The sequence below is a fragment of the Corvus kubaryi genome, unplaced genomic scaffold (assembly GCF_017639235.1).
Source record: "Corvus kubaryi isolate FWS band 111438036 unplaced genomic scaffold, C.kubaryi_AGA036_p1.0 133, whole genome shotgun sequence".
Taxonomy (NCBI): domain Eukaryota; kingdom Metazoa; phylum Chordata; class Aves; order Passeriformes; family Corvidae; genus Corvus; species Corvus kubaryi.
In genome coordinates, this window is record NW_024580667.1 from 36,709,656 (window position 1) to 36,719,125 (window position 9,470).

The 9,470-nt window shown below is 42.7% G+C and overlaps 1 long non-coding RNA gene across 2 annotated transcripts; it reads left to right on the top strand.

Annotated features, from left to right (window-relative positions):
* Positions 1 to 2,626: 2,626 nt before the first annotated feature.
* LOC121671684 lies at positions 2,627 to 9,243 on the top strand. 2 transcript variants are annotated; one of them, XR_006018576.1, is made up of 3 exons: positions 2,627 to 2,744; positions 4,487 to 4,699; positions 7,994 to 9,243. It is a non-coding gene; the product is annotated as an uncharacterized LOC121671684 (long non-coding RNA). The 2 variants fall into 2 exon arrangements; XR_006018575.1 differs by lacking the exon at positions 2,627 to 2,744 and having other exon boundaries at positions 2,830 to 4,699.
* The last annotated feature ends 227 nt before the right edge of the window (positions 9,244 to 9,470 follow it).

Below are 9,470 nucleotides of genomic sequence, written 5' to 3' on the forward strand. Positions count from 1 at the left end.
AGGAAGGAAGGAAGGAAGGAAGGAAGGAAGGAAGGAAGGAAAAGTTTATGACTTTTCAATATAAATACTAGAAATTGGTTGGTTATGTCAAGAGAAAGATTACATGGGAAAAACTATCTGGTATATTGAGAAAGGATGATTTCTTAATTTTGTAGACACAACAGGTAGAAATGTTTTTAAAGCCCACAGAAAATACCATAAAAGTGTTGCAGCCTGATTAAATGGGTTAAATATATTGGAGGGGAAAAAATGCAATTTTCTGCTCAATTTGCTACCAAGAAGCCAGCTGGCAAAATAATGGCAAAAAATATACAACTCTTCAGAAAATCTTGCCGTGGCACATGGGGTACCACTACTGAGGCACGCTAGGCTTTCAGCAATGGGAGGGGGAAACTGGTTCCTGTCCTGCACCATGACAACATGAAGGACATTATCAGAAAGCTGCTGGTTTTGTGATGGCTTGAGCACAACGGGATGGAGGGAGAACTCATGTTTCATCAAGCCCTGTGGAAAGGCGATAGGGCTAGTGGGAGGGTTTCGGCTCCATGCGAAGGCAGAAGGTGTGTGCATAAAATAACTCTGGCACCAAGAGGTGCACAGAAGAGTGGTAAGCAGGCACCAGATGAGGGCAGCTCCCCGTTGTCCACCTGCACATAGATTTAAAGGTGAGTAATTGAGAAGGTGTAGTAGGGAAGGACACCTTCAGAGAGGTTGCTGCTTAGGAGAGGGTAAAGAAAAGCCTCTCCTGAAGGATGGGACGCTAAATAAAAATATTCATGCTACGGACACTGATAGTGCTGCAGACTGTAAGACTGGGATAGCCAGTTTAGAAATATTCATCTTGCGCAAGGTGGATAGAAATATAATCTGGTTAACACCCTCGGTAGTGGGGAGAGACTGAAGATGAAGCTGGATGTAGGATCATAGCACAGTGGCTGTCATCCTGCTTTGGCAGTATTAAAAATCCTTCCATGGCTTTGCACTAATGCAGACACCAGTGTTGCTGAAGATTTAAAGCTCCAGACAGATCGGAAATGCTAGGATAGGGGCTGGGTATCTGTATAGTACCAGGAGGAAGATATCAAGCACTGCAAGAGCAGAAAAAGCCAGTCAAATTTATCTATATTGAAGTTGGAGTAGCACTGCTGTGCCTCTGCCCAGCACCTGAGTGTATGGCCCAGTTCAGGTCAGGTACATTCCTGTACTAGGACACCTCTTGAAGCACCCCAGGTGCCTTTGGTGGGGACAGGGCCAGGCACCTCAAGTTAGGCAGGTTGACTAGGGATTCAACTATGTAAAATATTCAAGGAGAGGATCGCTGGATCCCGAGGAACATGAGTCACCCTTTCATATTTGGCACTCTAGGTCCCGCCACAAGAGCATGCTTCAGCACATAGCAGAGCAACTTTCGTGTCTCGGGATGTGGCAGGGTGTTGCAAAAGACTGTCATGCATATTATCTCAATAGTGATTTCTGGCCACACCAAAGTGGTTGGTTTTTTAAAAATGGTTATGATAATAGTTTACCAGGTTACTAATTAGTCTATTAATTTTGAAATGGTTCAGAACAAGGTTGAAAAATGATGATTCATATGTATTGTTTATCAAGAATGATTTCAGAGAGGACAAGTACTTATTACAAATATATCACATTATGAAATCAATAGAAGAAGAAAAAATAAAAAACCCTCAGAAAGTAATGAAAAACCTGAGGAACACCATTCACCTACCAGGATAAGACAAAACATATCCCACTACCTGCTCAGAAAATTAATATGAATGATATGAAAATAAACTACAGACATAGCATTCACTAAGTGTTGTAAGAAGAAATCAATTTATGCCTCTCATCTGCTTACTATCAGTTACATTTCCTTTTTGTCCTGGTGCACGAGTATACAAAATCGTCTTTTAAAAAGGGTCGTCTCCCTGATTTTTCACTCTCTAATCCTAGTCCTGTGTTCAGATGTAATGTCATTTCTCAGTCAGATTTCTCAGTGATTAGAACCCCTCCCCACAGACAAGTTCATTGACAAACTCCAGGAATTAGGGCAATGGGAAGACTTCCACTTTGGTCACAGTAAGGTGTAGGAGTATTGCTGCTGGAAAGCTGAACTTGAGGTTCTTTTTGCAGCTCTTGATGTACTGTTATGACAGAATCACAGAATGGGTCAGGTTGGAAGGGACCAGAGTGGGGTCATCTAGTCCAACCTCTCTGCTCAGACAGGGTGTTCTTAGAACACACTGCACAGGACTGCATCAAGACAAAATCACATTCCTATTGGCCCTGTTGCTGGAAAATGCCTGCTTTGCCTGCCATGCAGAGCAGCGAGGGTGGACTCCCTCCCCGGCTGGAGAACCTGACTCCCAGCCCAGGTTTCCCTGCCTGGTAAGTACACTCTAATTTACATTCCTCCCAAGTTAGTAAGCTCGAGCCTAGCCTTGAATCCTTCTTGAAAATCCTGGACTGATTCATTTTCCCCCTGAAGAAGCTCCTCATAAACTCTGGCTCACCCCACATACATACATTTCATTTTAATTAAAAAATACCTTGCTGGCATGACAAGCTATACAAGTTTTGCTAAAATATTAAATAATAAAAAAAACCCCTCTGAACCCTCAGGTCTCTGTCACAGAGAGATACAATACATCAAACATCTGTCCAGAACAGAACTGAGGATAGTCATAGCATTTGGAGGTTTAACTTCTTTCCATTTATCATTGTGACGTGTTTCAGATTTGGAGGTAAGTTCCTTTGCAGCATGATCATAGGTCACCTTTTTCTTTTCCCCCATAGCTGTATGAAAGTTTTCCTCAATATTTTTTTTAATGGAAAGTCTTTTACTACTTTAAAATATAATTTTTTAAAAAAGAAAATCTCCTCCTCACATTTCCACCTGTTTTGGGCACAGAAATAGGATGCTTTTCTCCATTTCAATTCCTCTCCTATCACATTAGTTGTGCAGTGATTTCTTTTTAGTTCTGCACTGTGCTTTGCCTCTTCCAATTTCAACTCCTCGTTTACAGTCATTGATTCTTCATATGCTGAGGATCTACTCCAGGCTGGCACATTTCAGCCTGTGAAGCTATCCATTAGTCTCAAAGCGCTGTTTAAAACTCTTCAGCAACTCCATCTTTGGGGCTTTAATGTATCTGTGACAGTGATCTGTCATAGTTTTGCTGTAGGGTTAGGTCTGGGGGTGGAGACATGCTCTTGCTCCACTTTCTCCAGTGTCCCAGGCTCCCTGTCCCAATGCTGGAGGAGGAGATATAATCCACAGAAAGTTGTGTGATGTACTGAGAACTGTGTAGCCAAGTCCATAGAAATAGAGAGCAGTGAGGTGGGGTATAGGTACCACCTCTGGTATGTGGGCAGGCACATCCAGCTGCTGGGGTTCTCAGCCAGCATCTTTTTGGGGCGTTGGGAGAGAGCAACTGAGACCAAGCAGTCATGGAAAGGCATAGTGTAATGTAAACTAGCACAGGGACACTGCTGGATGAGCGCTACCGAGGTGTGTTGAGATGTTGCTCCAGCTGGACAATTAGCCTGATGTTATAAGCCTTCTCTGAAGATGCTACCAGGGCATCTTGGCATTGTGCTATGTGACCACTTCAGCTGCACCCATAGTCTGAGGGTTCAGACACCCAGCAGAGCCGTAAGGGACCTGGGTGGGAATTCCTAGGCAGCTATTTCTGCTGCCTAGAGAGTACTTAATCACAAGGTGCTGGGTGCACCTTGGACTGGAGCACCTTCCTACCTTCTCAGGTAAGGTGAGTTACTGTGCAGAGAAGCTGTTGAGTTATGTGAGACCAGGGAGGTGGGGGGCAAATGCTGAAGGGAGTATATGCAGTGTGCAAGTCCCTGGTTTTGTCTGGTGTTGGAGTCCTACTTTTGTTATGTGCGGATCCTCAGTTGTGATGGCTTTCTTCTGCTGGTCTCAGGGCTCAGCTTGGCTGCACCACATGTTGCAGCTGCTGGGATGCTGGACATCCACGGCTGAAACCAGGAGCAGCACAGTTAAATCAGTGCGAAGCTGTGCTTCAGCGACTCAGCTGCCCCTCTCAGCCCAGCCTTGCTGGCAGAGGTATACCACTCTCAGTTCCACTACTACTTTATTTTCTGCTTACATAAAGATCTTCCCACTGTACTTCAAAACAACTACAATGTTTAGGCATTCCTAGAGGTGTCCCCAGGGAATTTATCTTTGTACCAGGGTGTATGTTGATATAACTTCTTATCGTCCAAACTAATGTTTTAATCTGTTTCTGAATGTCTCTTTCAGTGACAGTCCTCTGGAGTGTATTTCTTGGCCATATAAATTCCTTTCCTGTTCATCCATGCACTTAATTTCAAGAGCAAGCCACCTTCATGGCAGAGGCGTTCCACCTGTGAGCCATTTTGATGAGGTTTCCAAAAGTGTGGTCTAGTAGATTTAATATTTATTGTTATTTGTAGGGTGTTTAATACTTATTTATTGCCTGCATAGAAATAACATTTGAGGCTTCCAGTAGCTCAAGAAAACAAAGTCCAGCTAGACACCATTAACAGACTGTGTACAAGAAGAGGAGGAAAAGCAGCAAAGAAAAGTCACCAAGCTGACATTTCTAACGTGATTTTGTAGTGAAAAAAACCCAGAAGGAGCAACTGCAGATAGTCTTACCCACTGTCTGAAATCCTGAGCAGCACTGTATATGGTGAGGTAGGTAAGAAATTGCATTGTGGAGAATTACAGTGTTAATTGCTCAGGGAAGTTTGCCTTTTAATCCTCACTGTTGAGTTAGAAAAATGTGACTGACACATGTATGTGACCGATAGTGTGGCCATGATCTTCTTGGTTTCTCTCTTCTGCACCAAGACCTCAGTTCAGCATGCCATGGTCCCTCAGCCCCCTTCAATGACCTTGGTTATAAGTGCCCATCTGGAGATGTTTGGGTGCCTAGAGAGGAGGTGAGAAGGCAGGTTCTGGCAAAGCTGATGCCTTACAGCAGGGCAGGCAGCTGCCAATCAGCCATCCAGGGGCATGAACCCATGTGGATGTGATTGGCCCATGCCTCTGTTCAGAACCTCTGCACCAGCCTGTCTTTCTAGGGTGTTGCTCTTTGAGGCAGCAGCCCTGGGTCCTCCTCACAGGCTTCTGTGACCACAAGACATGGACTTAATGTAAAATAAATTTTTAGAAAGTTTCTTTGTGCAGCTAGTCTCCTTGTGTTGGAATGTATCCTGGGTTTTATTCCAGCTAATGTGTCATGATTCTCAACACCCATATAAACACTAGTCCATTTTTAAATCCTCTTTTTCTAACCTCAGTAGTATCTGTGGCTTAAGGCCCCACACATTAATTATATGTTGTGTAATAAAGCATTTCCTTAGCAGTCCCTTAATTTATACAGCAGAAAATGTCTACTAGGTAGCATTTCATCTACCTTGCCTGTGTTTCCTATTATTAATTTACTCTCAAAACTGGTATCCCAATTTACCCATCAAGCATTTCTCTCTGTGCCAAGAGTTCTCCCTTGTCCATTTTGAAGTCAGAGATCATCTCTCAGCACGACATGGCTTTCAGTGGGTGCTTCTAAGTCATAGTTTCAACATTATTTCCTAAATGTTTTTGAAACAAGTTAACCTTGACTTGCTTCAGAGTTTCCTGGGCTCCTGGTGTTCCTGCTCTCTGTTCCTCTCAGTTCTGTCATGGACCTTTTTCTCCCCATCCCTCAGGGTTATCCTATGCCCAATACCGTGCAGAAAGTCTTGCATTTTTTGTCTTCTGAGGCTGCTCCAATTACTTCACAAATGACAATTCTCTTTGAGACCCATAGTCTTGTCCATTTTTGGAGAAACTGACAGGAAAATCAGAGATCTCTCTGGAAAAGGGATGAAGCAAGGGCAGCCTTCTCAAAGATTCGAAGGAGTTTATTGAGCAGTGGTTTCACCCTGCTTTCCAAGCTCTGGGGTTTATGTAATGATGGAGAGGTTCAAAACTTCTGTTTCATTGCATTACTAGAAAAAAAAATTCAAAAAGACAATGGTAAACACGTGCTCGTTGCTTGTTTTATAGGGGAGGTGCAAGGAATTTGCCCCATTTCCCACTCTGCACACCTGTTCAGAGACAGAAAACTTTACACTATTATCAATTAAGTGGTAAGCAATGAGAGGTACTGATGAATTTTTTTAGGCTCAGAAGAGTTTCTGTGCTGCTTGCTCATGGTAACATTCTCCTCCATGCCACATGGGCTTGGCTGACAGTGTGGCAGACCCAGGAGTTTAACTACCTATATAAACCCTTGCAAAAAATAGAGTCTGGTGATGTTTTCTTGTGTGGTATGATTTTCATTCTTTTGCCCTTAAATGGCTGTAGGTGTTTCCAATTAAATCAATTTTACGAAGAGTTAAGATAGCCATAAAAATGTCCTAAGTCTGCAGATATTTCAGATGCAAGGCTCCCATCCAGATGGAATTTTTAAAAACAAAATTTTGTGCAACTTTCAGTGCAGGATTTTCTTTCTGGGTTTTCCTAATGTTGAGAAGTTTGAGTCTCTGACTGCCTGTGTGTGTACACATGCATCTGTGGTCTCTGCTATTTCAAAACTATAGTATTGAGGAAGCATAACCTTTTTACAGACCAAAGTTCACACACAGTTTTTTTCTTTGTCTTTCTTTATCCATTTTATTTATATGTATGATTTTAATAGCTTCACCCCTAGCTGTAAATAGATAGATACATAAACAAGCAAATGCTGGGGTTTAGCATGCTGGGAGGCGTGGACTGAAACTGGATTTGTGTGGCTGAGGATCTATGCACTGAGCTGAATGTAATTGCCTCTAGTTCCTGAGCACAACATCTAATTTGTGGATTTAAAAGTCCATAAGTGCTCATTGCCATGATGGATCATAACAGCTTCTGAGGCAGTTTTTCAGCACCAACATGGTAAAAGATATTAATTTAAAATTACTCTGCATACATGCATTTTTCTGCATCTGTGACAGACCATCAGTACTGACCACTGTAATAAAGGGGATCCATTATGGACTCTCCTGTGTTCCCAGAGGAGAAATCATGAAGGACAAATAAAGGGAATTGTGTAGACACACAAACAAATTTTTCTATAGTGCTGATAGTCTTGAGCTGAAATAAAGGAACAAGGTAACCTGGTACCTCTTTCAGGCAAAGAGGTTAGCGTGTGCAAGCTTAAACCCAAGCTGGTGCTGTCTGCCATCTCCATCAGCCCCATTTCAGGCTGTGAGAGGCACAGGTGCAGAGGGCTTTTGTGAGCTTGCCCTTATTCACCACATCTGCGCCTAGGTACTGCAGATAGTAGAAACTTCCATCAGGGGTCTCTGGCTAGCAGATGATCTTTACACATCACACCAGCGATACATGGAAATTCAGAGAAGTCTGAGGAAGGGGTTGAAGCTTTTTCACTCTGTTTCTATAAGGGGCAAATCTGCCACATGTGGACACAGGCCTTTGACCACAGTGCAGATGTGCCAGCACAGTGAGCCCTTGCACAGACATCCCAACTATGCCATAGTGCTAAGCTCCCTGGAATTATCCTGCATGTGTGTGCAGAGCATAAAAGAACCACTTAAAAAAAACCCCATCACAATCTGGTGGCTGGGGCTACACTTTAAGGCAAGCTGCTAAAAGTCATGGCTGCTGGATGCTGTGAATATTACAGGACCATGTCTGGAGGAGACACGTGAGAGGTGGCAAGAGAGGCGGCCCCCTTCCCCATGTCCCTTTTTATAGCAAGTGTGTGTGTAGGATTGAGAGGGTGACTGCATCTGTGTTGGTGGGTGAGGGGATCGGAGACCAAAAGCTCACACGTAAAACCACAGGCTGCTGCTGCTCCTGGTAGGAGCTCCCAGTCTAAAAGGGGCTTTGCTCAGAGGATCTCAGCTGCCTCTTGCCTAGATAAGGTTTGGCAAGTCAGACGAGGAACAGATACACCTGAAAAGCAGAAATCTAATACCTTGGGTTTGGTTTGTTTTTCAGATTGTGAAATGTGGCAGCGGGAGAGGTGAGGAAAGGGGTCCTGAGGAGGCACAAAATTCAAGTGACAAAAAGCCAAGCCCTGCTTCAAGGAGGATTTGTCTTCTGCTGTGCACAAGCACAAAGAATCCTGAAGAGATGTGGTAGCTTGAGGGGACAGTTTAGCAACATGCTTCTTTCTGCCAGAAACCAGGTCCTCTCCTCAGCTGGCAAAAGCTGCAGACAGCCCCCTCCTTGTCTGCATGGGGATCATTTCTGTATAACGTGAAACGAGGGGGAGGGAGAACAATTTTCCCTTCACAGCAATTATTTCAGCTTTTAATAAATATCCAGGGTATGTGTACAAAATATATTCAATATATGTAGCACCTGTTTAATGTATAATCACAAGTTGCTGTGACACCCTTGACAGAAAATAGGCACATGCAGCATTTTTGTAGTATATGTTGCGTAGCTCAATGTTTCTCTCTCATGGATACGTATTGTATATTATCTGTGCATTTACAATGTGCATGCATGCTTACATAGTTACATATTTTTCTGTTGAAAGGAGACTGATTTTTAAAATTCTGTAGCATGGATATATTATATAGTATGTAGAGGTCAGATGACTGTTTTGATAATTTTACCGTTTTGGGGATTAAATTAGAAAAATGTAAATTACCTAGAGCCTGAGGAGCCTAAGTTTCATATTCAGGAGTAATTTAGGAAGAAAGTCCCCGTCATGTAAATGAACTTTGTACTGGATTTTTTGAACTGAACTTGATTTTATATATATGTAAGTATTTAAATATTGCAAAATGCTTGTATATGATCTCTTTCTGTCTGAATGTAATGATTAGAACTTTTGAAATGCACAGATAACAGCTCTAATGGGACCTTTGTCCCACTCTTAGAAAAATTTTTAAAGAAATCACTCTTGGCAACCGTAGTACAAAACTGCTCAGAATTAAGCTTAAATCTTAAGTGTCATGTGCCTATGATTTTGTGAAAGTGTTTGTGATGGGACAGTAAGGCTGTTCAAGGTCTGTGTGTTGTCAGGCAGACCTGCAGTGCACACAAGCTTCCAGTATGGCTGTGTTTCCATGAAATACTTTCTGTGTGGTATCATTCTTTTCAATCATGCTTTGGGTCATAAGACATGGGTTAATGCATCCTTTCCCAAAAAAGTGCCAGCAAAGCCTTTATACTCTGCCCCAACATGGGCTGTTCTGTAAATGCTACCTTTTATTAAAGAAATATTTTGGAACAATTGCAGAGAGTTTTTAATAACCTTATTGGCACTCCAGCCTTCTGCCTCTAAAGCCAGATGACTTGGGGCTCTGTAAACACTGGCAGCACTTTCTTCATGTCAGTAGCCTTATTGACTTCAACTCTGTACAGAACCTGTAGCAAAACCGAGAGTGCACCTCAACCACATGAATAGGGCTTTTTTCCCCCTTTAAAACTTTTCACCATACATCATGCTGTCATAATTTTA